The sequence below is a fragment of the Melospiza georgiana genome, chromosome 7 (assembly GCF_028018845.1).
Source record: "Melospiza georgiana isolate bMelGeo1 chromosome 7, bMelGeo1.pri, whole genome shotgun sequence".
NCBI lineage: Eukaryota > Metazoa > Chordata > Aves > Passeriformes > Passerellidae > Melospiza > Melospiza georgiana.
In genome coordinates, this window is record NC_080436.1 from 8,035,145 (window position 1) to 8,048,963 (window position 13,819).

Consider the following 13,819-nt stretch of genomic DNA (forward strand, 5'->3'; position numbering starts at 1 on the left):
AAGCTCCTCAGAAAACAAGCAACTTCTCATTTCAAAACAAAATCCAGCAGAAGAATATCACATGTTCTTTTTCCATGGGTTCATCTATGCAGCAGGTTTCATAGTTATGTGGAGCTCTGCTCAGAGCTATGTTTCAATAGAAAATGAGTGATTAAACTGAAAGGTAACAAACTGAAAGATAAATGCAGACAGACCTACACTGGAAGGAGAAATTGCCCAGCACCAGTGCCAGCCGTGAAGGATTTTTAAGTTCAGTTACAAAGTAAATCCATCATGGAAAAGGAAATATTAACAAATTACTAGAGATATAGTACCTTTATTCTTGAGGCACACTTACTTGCTTGTTCATTTTACTATCTGTATATTTTATTATCTTTTAAAAGCAAGTTTCTGCTAGAAATTGTTTTCACAAGCTTCAAAACATTCTTCAAAGAGCTACTCATCTGCTTAGTGACACAGACGTGGGGCAGGGCTTATTTATTAATCTAGGAGGATTACACTTCAATCTAGATCAACCTTTGCCTGCAGGTAAGAGCAGTAGGGCAGATAAATCCACCAGATTTTCCAACTGCAAAGGCATGAAAGGAATAGAATCCTAAAGAAAATGATGTCATGCTTGAATGGTGAAAAGAGGTGAACATAAGGAGATAGCCACTTCCTTTTTATCTGTTGTTCAACAGCTGCTGGAACAGGCAAATTCTATTCCTACTGACCTGTCAGCTCTGAACCTGCCTCTAATAGCTGAAACAAGTCTCCATAGCTAGTTTTTCAAGTGAAAATATAGCACTTTTCTCTGGTGTCTTTTTTCCTGCCTTTTTAATGTGCCCACAGATACCTTTCTCACTGGAGGAAAGCTCATTTTTCACTTACCTTCCCTCTCCCTTAGGCAAGCAAGAAAAAGGCACCAAAAACACTGTTACAGAAAACACAAAAAAATAGTAGAGGTAAAAGATTCATTCTCTCCCCATCCCAGGATCCAGGCAACTCACTTATTCCACTGCACCTGGAATAAGCAGCATCACTGAGACTGATCCTGCAATAACTTAAAATGCAGAAGAAAATTCCATCCTCTTGAGAAAAAAAAAAAAAAATTACAGCTTCCATCAGTATATAAAACAAATTAGAAACAAAAAATAACTCAAATCTTCCAAGTAACTGAAACATCTGCACTTAAATGCACATGAGTTTGGCAGAGCAGGAAGGGAAATCACCTGGTGCCAGCCACAGAGGTATTTCAGAGTAAAGCCCCATAATGCCAAACCTGCAGGAAAGTCTTTCTGACCCTGGCAGTAAACATGGATTCATGTCCTGAAGTATGAAACACATTAGTTTTGCCCAATATATATATATATTTTTTTTTTTAGGTGGTAAAAGAATTCAGTCCTAAAATACTTAATTTAAGGGGTAAACAAGTTACTTTAAGTACAGCTTGCACATTCACCAAGTTGCTCTGTTCCCATCACTGGAATAAAACAGAAAATTCATGACACCACCCAAAAGAAGGAGTATCTGCCTTAAAATAGCCAGGAGCATTTTTATCTGCTGGCTCAGAGAGGTACACACTTGCCACCACTTACATATTGTCACTGTCAGCATTTTTTAAAAAATAAATTAACTACATTTTTATAATTTATTTTTAAAAATAAATTAATTTATTTAAAAAAAAACATTTATAATTTATTTTTAAAAAATAAATTAACTAAAATAAATTAACTAGTCAAGGACTACTCTCTCATAAATAGCAGTGTATAAATCCATTTGTGTTAAAAAATAAAAAAAAAAAAGGTAGAATCAAGTTCATAAAAAGATTTCAAAGCATTAAATAAAGCATTGTTTCAGCAGATGCTAGTTACTGTGAGTGTCACAAAGCCTGAATTTACAACACAGGGTTCAAAGACTCAGTCCAGAGGAATCAAAGGACAGAAGTCCCCACAATTACAGCTGCTCAGGGCTCATCCAGCAGCACTGGCAGCACTTTCACAAGTCAGCACCCACTCATGGCTGGCTGGAAAGGCCCCACTGACTGTGCCCATTGGGAATTACAGGTAATGATGCAGGTCAGTGCTGGCACCCTGATACCAGCACTGCCATCTAAATAAACACACATTCCAGCATCTGAAGCATCAATATCATAAAATATCACATATCATAATATCATAAAATATCACATTTTAATCATAAAATGTTAAATGTGTTTCTAATTTCCAAGTGCCTGTAATTATCAATCGGAACTTAGCAACAAATTGTTAATTCTATTTATTGCTAAGAGTGATGCTGGAAGCATACAGTGGACCAAAACAAGTGAAGGGAAAAAAATCTAAACGAATTCAGCTTTTTTTTTGCTCAGAAAAGAGTACTAAAGGTCATTCTAAGTGCATGCACTTGGACGTTTTTTCCCAAATGCATTCCACAAAAAACTATCTCGACTATTTATATTGAAAGGTAAATTTAGAAGAATTTTTAATACTGCATTCAAAATACTGCTAATGTTTTAAGCAACACAAGTAGCACACCATTAAAAATTACCTAAATTAAAAATCTATAAGTATTATCCATAAATCACTTCTGCTATTTTTTGGAAACCTGTGGAGTATAAAACTATATATATATATATATTAATTTGCAGTAATACAAAATGGCTTTTATTAAAAGTTTAAATATAAATTTATTATATGCTATAATAGACAGCACCTGGGTAATAAGGAATACTTAGATTCAACATTCTGCTGAGTTTTATTCAGAAGCACAACCAGCTCTGTACAGCCTAAAAAGCTTAATTTTGCAGAACAACATGGAATGAAAGCTTATTTGCCACACTCTATCCTTTGCTCTTCAGAATGAATCAGGTTATTAAGCATTCCACACACACACACAGGGGTTTGTTTGCTTTACTTTGCTTTTTTTTTTTTTTTTTAATTACTCTTGTTGAAGGTTAGGATTTCCCTTTTTTTTTTTTCCTTTCTCTCAGGGACTTTTGTCCTATTTGTTGCCTGAGAGATGACTGGTACTTAAGAGGCAAAGAAGTGGCCGAGGTGGGGGACAGGGTGCAGCTGGCCACTCTTATTGGGGGCTTTTTCTCTTGGGAAGGGCAAAGACAGGGCAAGATTTTGGCTTCCAGACAGCCTTAGCCACAACCTTAAATATCTGTGTCTGCTCTGGACTCCTGGCAGCACAGACACTGACTCCAGGTCTGTTCTGAGCATGCTGTGAGCAACCTTTGGCCCAAACACTGCCCTAACAGTGCAAATCACCAACTCTGATATAAATCTGGAGGAGCTGACACTCTTGTTTCAGAAATATCCCTTTTACTCTTGTGGACAACTCCCTGCACTGTGTATTTTGTAACACAGGTAGCAGGGGAGCACTGAAGGAGCACGGGGTATCCAAGCAGCTTATCTGCCTTCATCTGTGATGCCCTCCCACCCCAAGCTACAGGTGGGCAAGCAGGATGGGATATGAATGACCAACCATCCAGACCATCCCTTTGGCAAGGTCTGTTCTCCTCCTTTCCAAATCATCCAGCTCCACCCCTGCATGTCTCCCTTTTGAGCCCTTGGGGTTTTTTTCCCCTCAGCCTCCTTGAACAATCTGCAAATTGCTGGTGGAAAACAAAAGGCAGCATTAGTTTCAGCACACCCAAGGGAAGCAGAGCAGTGCCTACACGCATGAGCAGAGCCTGGCTGCACACAGGCAGGGCAGGCACACCCTGAGCACGGCCTGCAGGAGGAGCAGCCCAGCACCTGAGAGCACGCCAGGCACCAGCAGCCGGGGATATGGCAGCAGAAACCTGCACACGAGCACACAGCGGCTGGTCAGCAAGCCACAGTCACAGCGCTTCAAACACAGCAGAGGCTTTGCTGTCTGAGCCATACCAGGGCGTCGGAAGGGGAAGGGATGCCTTGGCACACCTCAGACATCACACATCAGCTGCAGGAATCAGACAGGGAGGGCCATTAGAAGACTGTGGAGTCTCTGTCCAGCAATCATCCAGGGGACAGTCAAAGCACATTAACATTAGCAGGTGTCAGCACTAGGCTGTGGCACAGCATTTGTCCTTGGGTCTGGCCAAAGTGCCCATGAGGGGATCAGATGTGCTCAGACCTGGTGGTCACAAAGGGACTGCTGAGGAAAACAGAGTAACTTGGCACGAGAAGATCTGGTTAGCTAAAACAAGCTGACCAGATTTCCAGCCAAGCAGAATTCAAATCCACACTTGAACCTTCCTTAAAGTCAAAGGAACACACACTTTCAGCGCATTTCACAGCAGACACAGAAAGAATGCTTTCCTCACAGTCCCTCTCAGACTCTGAGCCCTCCCAGAGAAAAGGGTGTCCTTGCCTTAATGTCTGGCACCTTGCAACTGCCCTTGCTGCACAAGCTGCTCAGATACCTGCTACACAAAGTGAGGAGAACAAAAGGAGAGAAAGTCACAGCACCTCAAACTCAGCTGAGGCTCCTCCAGGCACAGCCGTGGTTGGGACACACAGGGAAGGAGGCCAATCCATCCTTGCTCACAGCCAGCAGATACAGGATTCTGGCCCAGCAGTGAAGCACACAGGCCACTTCTGAATGTCTACAGCACTTCCTACTGTTCATCTCTAGATCAAATTTGGATCAGTGCAGGAGTTTCAAAAGCATTTCCCAAACTGTGTTCAGAACCTTCACAATACGTTCATCCAAGATCAGAACCTCTGGAAAAGTGGCAAGTTTTGCATAGCCAAGCAGCTGTCCTAAGAGATAATCTATGTTCCCAAAGATAGAACTGGCAGTTCCTAGTTCTACACCAGAAACCAGCCCCTATCATTCTCTCCAGAAAACAAAGTGAAAACATAGGGTTAATTGAATCAATAGGTCCTGTAATTAAATGCTGCCAAGTGAGCTGACATGATTGGACTACTGGGTTTGCTTTGTTTGGGGGTTTTCTCTTGTTTATCCAGAGGTTGCATATACTTTAAATACAGCTAATTTCGCAAACAGCTATTGAAATTTAATTTAAAACTCTCTCAGGGAATAAAATGACAAGTTTCACAGAGAGAAAAGTAACTTTTCATAGACTCAACTCATTGGAAGCTACTGCAATCTAACTGTCTTAGAGCTACTAGAAGTACCAAAAGAAAGAAATCTTCCTACTTCTTGCTGGGGGCTTGGCACAAGACAAGAATGTTCCTCAGCTCCTCATACCCATTAATGACAAATGAAGGAAGAAAATTTGCTAGAGGACCTTAATTCTACCTACAAACCCACAACTTAAGAATTGTCAGGTGTAAACTGATTATTTCCCTGATGGCAAAAAGTACCCCAGATTTTCAATAATCAGAAAACAGAGCTGCAATGGCATTGTCTCTTTCCAGATGGTGCAAGTCAGGTACAGATTCAATGAATTCATCACAGCTTCTGATTTTCACCATTTCACCCTGCTGGTTGTAATAAGGCCATTGTCTCCCTTATACTATATGAAACACATATATATATTTTATCTGGAAGCATCATGTGCTAAAATAAATAACTTGTTTCTGTGGTGTAATAAATAGTGTCATGACATCACAGAAAGTTAAAAAAATGTGGACTTTAAAGATAAGATAGAAGATAAACAGAGTATCATAACACTGGTCAAGCCTATCAACCAGCACTAACCTGTCTCACAGAAAACAAAGAGAATTGGCCAAGCCACACCTTTTCACCATAATTCCTTTCAAACTAACAAAGATGCAGGATGCTGAGTGCAAACACTAACACTCTGAAGCTGATGCCTGTTATCCCTTTCTGCCACCTCCCCAATCAAGACAAAAGAACAAAGATCAGTTTCATCTGCGAGACTGCTGTAGGGAAAAACAGCAGTGAGTGTAAAACCGTAAGGATTAGCTCATCTTTTCTCCTTAATACAACAGCAAACAATTAGTGTTAAAGTAAAATGGGTCAATCAAGACCTCAAATCCTCTTAACAGCTAGTACAGTAACCCATGTGGCCACAACCATCCAAATTAACCCCATGGATACATCAGTGCTTTCCTCTGATACCTAGAAAGCAATTACAAATGTCACACTGAACATCCCTCTGAAACACCCTGGTATAGTTTAGTAGCATAACCTGTTATTAAACCTTCCCACAAAATAAAAGCTTTTTCCTTTACTGAGGCAGGCAGCTTAAACCATCCTTGTTTTCCAGCACCAATCCTCTAAACCAGCTCCACCCCATGGAAATAAGTCTCATGCTGCTTTTTCTTATTGAGTGAGATGAAGTACAGAAGCTGTTGCCAATGAGCACACCTGTACAAGAAGCAGAAGGATGGAAGGAAAAGCACCAACCCTAAATATGTCAAGACCCACCCATACTCTGCCTCAGTGTGTGCACGTGTGTTTGGGAAGAGATAAGCCAGGGCATGGTATCAGAGAACACTGCACATCTCCTTGCTTTCTCTGGAAGTACTTGGTATCTCTAAATATCATCCAGGGCTTCACAACACTGAGCCCACACACCATGAATTTATCTTCTTCCTCTTTTCTGTAAAAACATACTTGATTTTTAAACGTGCCTAAAGCTGACTTTCAAGCACAATTAAGCATGTGCTTAAACTCCATAAATACAGATGGACCAAAACAACCATCCTTCAGTCTTAAGGAACAATTATACATATCAGCACATATATACTTTTATTTCTTCATCAAGTGCACACATGGATTTAAAGACAGCACAAAACCCAAAATATCTGTATCATCAGATAACTCAGTTTAGAAAGGACCTTGGGAAGTCACCTTGTCTTAGGGCCCCTATTACACCTTGCCAAATTTCTGGTCATTATTTGTGTGCATGTTAAGTGCAACGCTCCCTAATCCCTTCCTGGTTAAGGCTTCAGTTCAGTTTCCAGCGTCCTGCAGCCAGAAATGCCTTTTCTGAAACCCAAATAAAGCCAAGGGTGCGTTTTTTTTTTCTTTGACTGTGAGCCAGAAGTTTTACCAGATCAGTCCTCAGCACAGCCACTGCCTGCACTGTGGGCAAAAGATCTGCAAGGAACTCAGGCTCAGGCACCAGTAGAGCTTTTATTTTCCTTTCTTAAGCTGATTATCATTTGTCCCACCATGGCAGATCAGATTTCAGATCCTTCATCTGCTGCAGATATGTTACAAGCTCTGTCATACCTGGTGCCTTTGTAGAGACATTAGTAATCAAAAGGTGACTTTCAGAAAGCCTCCATCATAAAGTCCTCACAACCTAAATTCTTTTTGACTTCTTCTCCCAACCCCATTAAGAAAACAAACCTGTCTCCAACACATGTGTGTGACATGCCACATTGGGAGGTGAAGCTGGAACAGCTCAGCAGAATCTGCAAAGGGCCTCAGCCCTGTTTCTGTGCTTAGATATTTCTAGCAACTTCCACAGACATTTTTAAGTGAGCACAGTGCCAGAGCTGGAGGGGCCAGAGCCCACTCTGTCAGCACACACAGCAAATGCCTCCTCTGTGAATTCAGGTATATGGTTTAGCAAAGGGTAACCTGTACAGAAAGGAGCATGACAGACTGAAAGGAAAGGTGTGCTTCTGGAAAAAACATCTGTCAACACGGGAATTCTGAACCCACAGAACGCAGCAATTCATTTAGGCACTGTTGTGATCAGATCGCTCCTGCCTAGGCACAGCACCTCAGGGGTCATTAAATTACAACTATTTCTTTATTATTATCCACACACATTAAAGAACACAGCTAAGTGGGTATGATATAACATACCATAATAATTACATCAGTGCTCTAAATCAAGGCTGCAAACGCTGCTTTACGTAACAAACTGCATTATAAGCACAATGACCTGCCCTCCAGTGTGCTAAAACTCTCCTCAGAAGAGCAGCAACTCCTAATTCTCAGGATGACAGCTCTTTGGCATCTCCCAGACCCCCACAGGAAATGTGCAATATGGGTGCAGCAAACAAAAGTTCCAAAACCCAGATCCTATCCCTTGATGAGATAAGAGGAGATGAGAAGAGATGGAATGTATGGCACCGTGCTCCAGTGCTGAGATCATCCCTGCTCCCAGAGCCCCGTGCCAGGGCTCACCTGCAGGCTTCACTGCCATGCACAGCAGCCTCACTAAGGCACTGGGGTTGTTTCCAGTGTGAGACTTTAGCTCACCTGCAAATGCCTGAGCTCCAGGACACTGGTACCACATGGAGACTGAGGTCTTGCCCACTGCTGAGTGCACATCAGTGTCTTGCAAATGAAGCAGACAGTGAGGCATGGGCGGTTCCTGGCCTGGGTGCTGCACAGGTGAGTCTGGGCTCTGTTACACATATCACACTTTCAGAACATCAGCTGGAGAAATGACAACCATAAACTTAACTGAGCTGCCTTCACCCTAACTGAGGAGAGCTGTAGCACACCAGGGGAAGTGGCCAGCCTTCCACTGTTGATTAATCACTTGTTCATCATCTATGACGTAACACAGGGACAACTTCACTATGCTGTGCCCTCTCAGCACATTCTCTTCCCAGGCAATGCTGACGCCATCCAGGCAGGAGGGAAGGGAAAGAAGCTATAGAAAATAAATACATTCTGCAGCTGAGCCTCTTCCTGAGTCTTTCACCTATGAGATCTGTAGTCCAAACATCCCTGCCAGTCTAAACCAGCACAGGTGAAAAGAAACGGGTTCTTTCATGGGAGAGGAATCAAAGGTTTGTGGAGAAAATGGGAAGAAACAGAACCAAAAGAATATGTGGTTCAATCTCACATGGAAGAACCCTTCTGAAAACAAAAGGGACAGGTTTTCTGAACAATAAGCAGCAAAAATGCTGGACAGCAAGTGGTTTTTTGAGGAAGGATGGAGTATGATTTGTAGGCATGACAAATTATGAAAATTGATGCTAAAGACCTAGAATAAGGAAGACTTACAACATACATGTGCATATATCCCATTCTACTGCATGTTAATGCTATGCTAATTGCTACTCTGTTAATTGCTATGTTAAAATGCCATTCTCTATGCTAATGCTCACTCACAAGTGAAAACCTACCCCTCTGTCTCAGGAAGAATCCTACATAAAAACCCACCAAAAACACGAGAGGATATTTTAATTCGAAGGAAAACCGAAAGTTCCGGCTTAACCCAGGGAAATTGACCAAGCTGGTATCTTTCAATTCGGAGTGCAATTCTCCGGGCATGCGGCACACCCCCTTGTTTCCCGAAGGGGCTCCATAAAGCCCATTTTGAGCAGAGGGCAGGTCGGGGGGTCTCGTTTGGAGGGGCACAGGGCAGAGGAAGGCGAGCAGGGTTTCTCTGTGGCTGGGTGCAGCAGCACGGCAGCGCAGCGCAGCACACGCCTACGGCTCCTACCTGCAGCCATCCGAGCCAGGCACATTCTACATCATTTTCTCCTACATAAAAAGGCATTGTTCGCCGCTGGGCTCCCGTGCGCGGCTGTTTTCCTCCCTGATCCATGCAGTACAGGGAATCATTTTTTTGGGTGGGTTATTTTTTCCCCCCTCCGCGATGCAAATTGCCAGCGCTTACAGCCATCGCCTCACACAACGTTCTTTGTTCAGCCGCGCAGATCCCCTTAGAGGAGCTTAGGGGTGGGGGCAGGAGAGGACAGAGGCTCCCATCCCCCGGAGGGCTTTTAGAGCCCGGAGATGCTCCGAGCCCTCAGCGCGGCCGCCCCCGTGAAGGCAGAGCGGGCGTCACCGGGCGGCCGCCCCGCTCCATTTTCACCTCCGGGAGGTGGGGCGGGGGCGACCCGCGGAGAACTCCGGTCCGGCTCCGGGACTGGAGGGCCCAAAGAAGGGACGGAAAGACGGACACGGGGACGGACGGACGGACGGACGGAGGGAGCACCCTCAGGAGCGGGGTGCCCCCAAAAGGGCTCGCGACAGCCGCAAGGCGGGAAGCGCGCGCGCGGCTGCCCCCCCACATACACACACCCACCCCCCCCTTCCCGCACTCCGCAACGGCGCCGGCCCCGCGCCCCCGCCCCGCCTCATCCTCTTCCTCCGACGGGGCTCGGCACGGCGCTTACCTGAGCGCCACGGCGGCTGCCGGCACCGACGGGCACACGGAGGACGCGGGGCACCGGGCTCCAGCCGACCCGCCCCGCCGCTCTCGGGGCTGTCGCCGGGACGCGGCCGCCTGCGCGCCGCGAGCCCCCGGGACCGCCCCCGGCCCCGCCCCGGCCCCGCCGCCGCTCCCGCAGGGCCCCCGCGCCTGAGGAGGTGGAGGAGCGGCCCCTCCGCCCCGCCCCGGCCCCTGCATTGCAGAGACTCCGAGCGAGCCGCCGGGACAGACGCACGCGGGCCCGCCCGGTGTCGCCGTGCCCGGCCCTGCCCTGCCGCGGGTGGAAAACCTTCCCGAAAGCTCCTCACCTGATTTCCTTTGGGTCTGCCAAGTCCGGCTCAGTCTAATTCCTCCTTTTCCTCTGGAGAAAGAGAGCAAGTAACAGTGAGATCGGTGAAAAAACGCCTTTACAGCACCCTCAGACACCGCGCTGCTGCTCACTTCCACTCTGCTTTGGTAGGGCCGGGCTTTCCAGCCATTTCCTGGAATCTGGCAATAAAAGATATCCTATTACTTTGTCACTTACCACATTCTCGAACTGAACTGTCCCTTTCCCTCAGGGTGTCATGACAGTTGCTATACTCCAAAGTCATTCCTCCCACAATATCAGTGATAGGGCTACAGCATCAGCTCATATCTCACCTGTTACAGCCAGAACCACGCCAGTCCAACCCGCCTGTGCTGGAGATGAAAGAGTAAAATGCTGCTGCTTTCCTACCTCCTCTGTTTCCCTAAGCAAATTTCAGTTTGTTAATAATTCATGACTGCAAAAGTCAGTCTGTCGGAATCTTAACCAAAAATTCTGAGCATGCCATGTATGCATTAGCCTGTAATAATGTTCTGAAGGTGCTATATTTGGATTCAGTGAAGATAAATATATTTGGGGACCTACAGTGCACACTATTACCCACACTGCAGTGGGAAAACTTTAAACATTAAATTCAGTTTGGTTGCATTTTGCTGCATCACTGTGAGCGAGTTATCCACATTTTTTCCCAAATGTCACTAATTTTAGGTAGCCAGCTTGATTTCAAGCATGATTTTTCAGGAGTGCTGAGCACTTGGGTATTTTTGTGGGCTTTAGCAGGTTATCTAGAAGATTTCAGATGTGTAATTTGGGCCATATGTGTCTTAGACTGAGTGGCCAAAATGCAGCTCAGGAAAGCCTAGGTCCCACCCCTGCGTCTATTTCTTCATTCACAAAGAAATCAGCATTGTATATTTCATGTCAAGGGTCTGGCAGTGCTAATGAAGTGACTTGGGAAGGCCAAGTTATTTTGTTAAGTATTTCTATGTATTTATAAATCAGGAAATTTTCATTTTAAAAGAGTAAGGAGTACAAACATTTCTTCCTGTACTTTTCCTGAGCCCTCCTCAAGCTGTTTGAGAGAACTTCCCACCGCTGCTGTTTCCTCACACTTCATCTGTAAATCAGTGCCGTGCAGAGGGAGCAGGATTTTGCCAAAGTGACAAAGGCATCATGTTCCCTGCTTGTTACTCACCATCAGTGATGCACATCCTTCCAGAGATGCTTTCAGACAAAATGCATTTGCTGCAGTCAGTCTTTCTCCAGGCTGCCAGGAGGAAATCCACTGGCTCAGGGCACGTGCACCAGTGTCTGCAATACCCTGAAGACCCTCAGTGCCTTTCCCCTGCTGGTTTTTCTTTTTTTCTGTGCCTCTCCTTGGAGGCCTTGGTGTCCATGCAAAGACCTTGATGGAGTTCTCCCCACAAGCACAGGAACTTTGCCCTTCCTCTCACCACCTAGATAATGGGAATGCAGGGTTTAACATAAAGCCTCATCAGAAGCAGCCCTGAGAGGGAGTGAGCAGCTGGCTTGATCAAGAAGAAAAAGTTCAACTTCATCCAAATGGAAGTTAGATTAATTTAAAGCTTACAATATTAAAAAAAAAAAAGGGAGGGAGAGGAAAGGACAGCCTTTCATTGGAAACAAATACTGCAATGTGTATCATGGAAAAGATAGAAAGATGTCTTAATGGAAAGACACATGTACAATACACTGTGCAGTGTCCATAAACATTCCTGGAGATCAGAGGGGGTGTAACTAACCAGAGACCTGCTCAGAATATTCCATGTGTGACAGAGAATCAACGCCTCTAGCTCAGATGCAGCACAGCAGCAGCCTGTCTCTGTTCAGCAGCAGCCTGCAGAAAGAGACAGAGAGAGAGAGAAGGTGAGTCTGAGAAGTTAGTCATTCACTTGCATCTCTCCTTTAAACAAGCATCAAAGGTGATGAAAAATAAGCACAGAAAAAATGGCAGTCACCATTTTCCCTGAGATAATTATCTAATCAAATTACCTTATACTTCACATGAAATATTCAGCAGCAGTGTTGACACTAGGTGTTTTAAGACAGAAAAAAAATTTTAATTCATGTTAGAGATATTAAAATGCATGCACATACTTTTATTGGAAATATTCATGCAGAGATCAGAAAGCATCATTCCACTAAGCCATAGTGGGGAAAGATTTTTTGTATAAAGGAAAACAAAATTTTGCATCACCTCATAAACCATGAGTTTTGAGATGCTCAGTTATGGATCCCTGTATGGAAGTCTTATAAGTCAAATAAAGAGGATTTTTTGCCTGGCTACTAAAAGAAAAAGGACTGAAATTGCCTATACTTGTCTTTAGAACAGATTCATTTGAAACTGTGTCTGGGGAATGCTGTTTGAAAAGGAATTTGTGTCAGTACTTTGTCTCTTACTATATAGTTAAGCAACAATTCCCCACTGCTCTCCTGAGAGTTTATTGGGATGCAGAAGTGGCAGCCCAGGTGTTTGGCACCACTTCAGACGGGGGGAGGAAACATTTAATTTCTCAAAAACACAATGACTCAAGCCTTGGCGCCAATGTCACCACATTAGCTGAGCAATCAGAGCAGTCAAGACCAAGTCAGCTCTTATTTATCGGTGATGGGAAGAGCTGCGAGCACCGCTGAGGTTAATGAAACCAAGGAGCATGGCTACGGTCCCCTTGCACATTACTCTCAGTGGCATTTTTGCAGCCTGTGGGCAGGCTGAGCAGATTTTTCCCCGCCTTTCTCCTCGGAAACACCTCGGTTAAGGTGACCGAGAAAGGCAGGGCTCCCTCCTCGGCATTGCTGGGAGGTTTCCATGGGTTGGAAAACTCCAGGGTCCCTCTAGTGCCCAACAGAGGCAATGGGGGGGAAAGCGAGCTGAAGAGCTCCTTCAAATGCTGAAAAACGACTAAGCAAAATAAAAGCTTCCACTGAAAAGAGAATGGACTTATCCCTGTATTTGCATCACAAACTATATTCATTTTTTTTCTTTTTCTGACAAGAAACTCAGCTGTATCTCATCAGCTCACATAGCAACATTTCCATGTAAAATCCTTCCTTTTTCTGCCTGTCTCCCATTTGATTACATTTACCATTCAAACACTATTTGGAGATACTACCTGTTTGTAAATGTAAATGTCTCGGGTTGCTACAGGAGAGCTTTAAAGCAAAGGTGAGATCTGGCCCGGTGGAAGGACTTGTACAAGAGCAATGCTGCCTTTGTCAATTTAGTTATCTTTGGTCTTTTTGTGCAAGGGACTCTGAGTACCCATGTGAATTATGATGGGAGAATTAGCTTCAGGGAGCTGCACTCTAATTTGCTAAATGCTTTTGATGTCAAAAGCCAGTCTCTGCATTAGAAGCAGAATAATTTGAAAGCAGAGAGAGGGTACAAAATACTTGGGCAACCAGCTCTTGGGGCTGCAAGGAGATAAGAATTGCAGTAGAGAATGCATTGCAGCAGA

At 44.5% G+C, this 13,819-nt stretch overlaps 1 protein-coding gene across 16 annotated transcripts in view; it reads right to left on the reverse strand.

Moving 5' to 3' along the window:
* Positions 1-10,361, reverse strand: part of MAP2 (microtubule associated protein 2) — a 216,166-nt gene extending 205,805 nt beyond the window's left edge. For 15 of the 16 annotated variants that reach the window (XM_058027821.1, XM_058027830.1, XM_058027829.1 and 12 more), the window contains exon 1: positions 9,999-10,077. The gene's annotated coding sequence lies outside the window, so the exon portion shown is untranslated. Of the gene's footprint in view, positions 1-9,998; positions 10,078-10,341 lie in introns of those variants that run through there. The other variant, XM_058027808.1, reaches the window with a different exon arrangement.
* Positions 10,362-13,819: the final 3,458 nt, after the last annotated feature.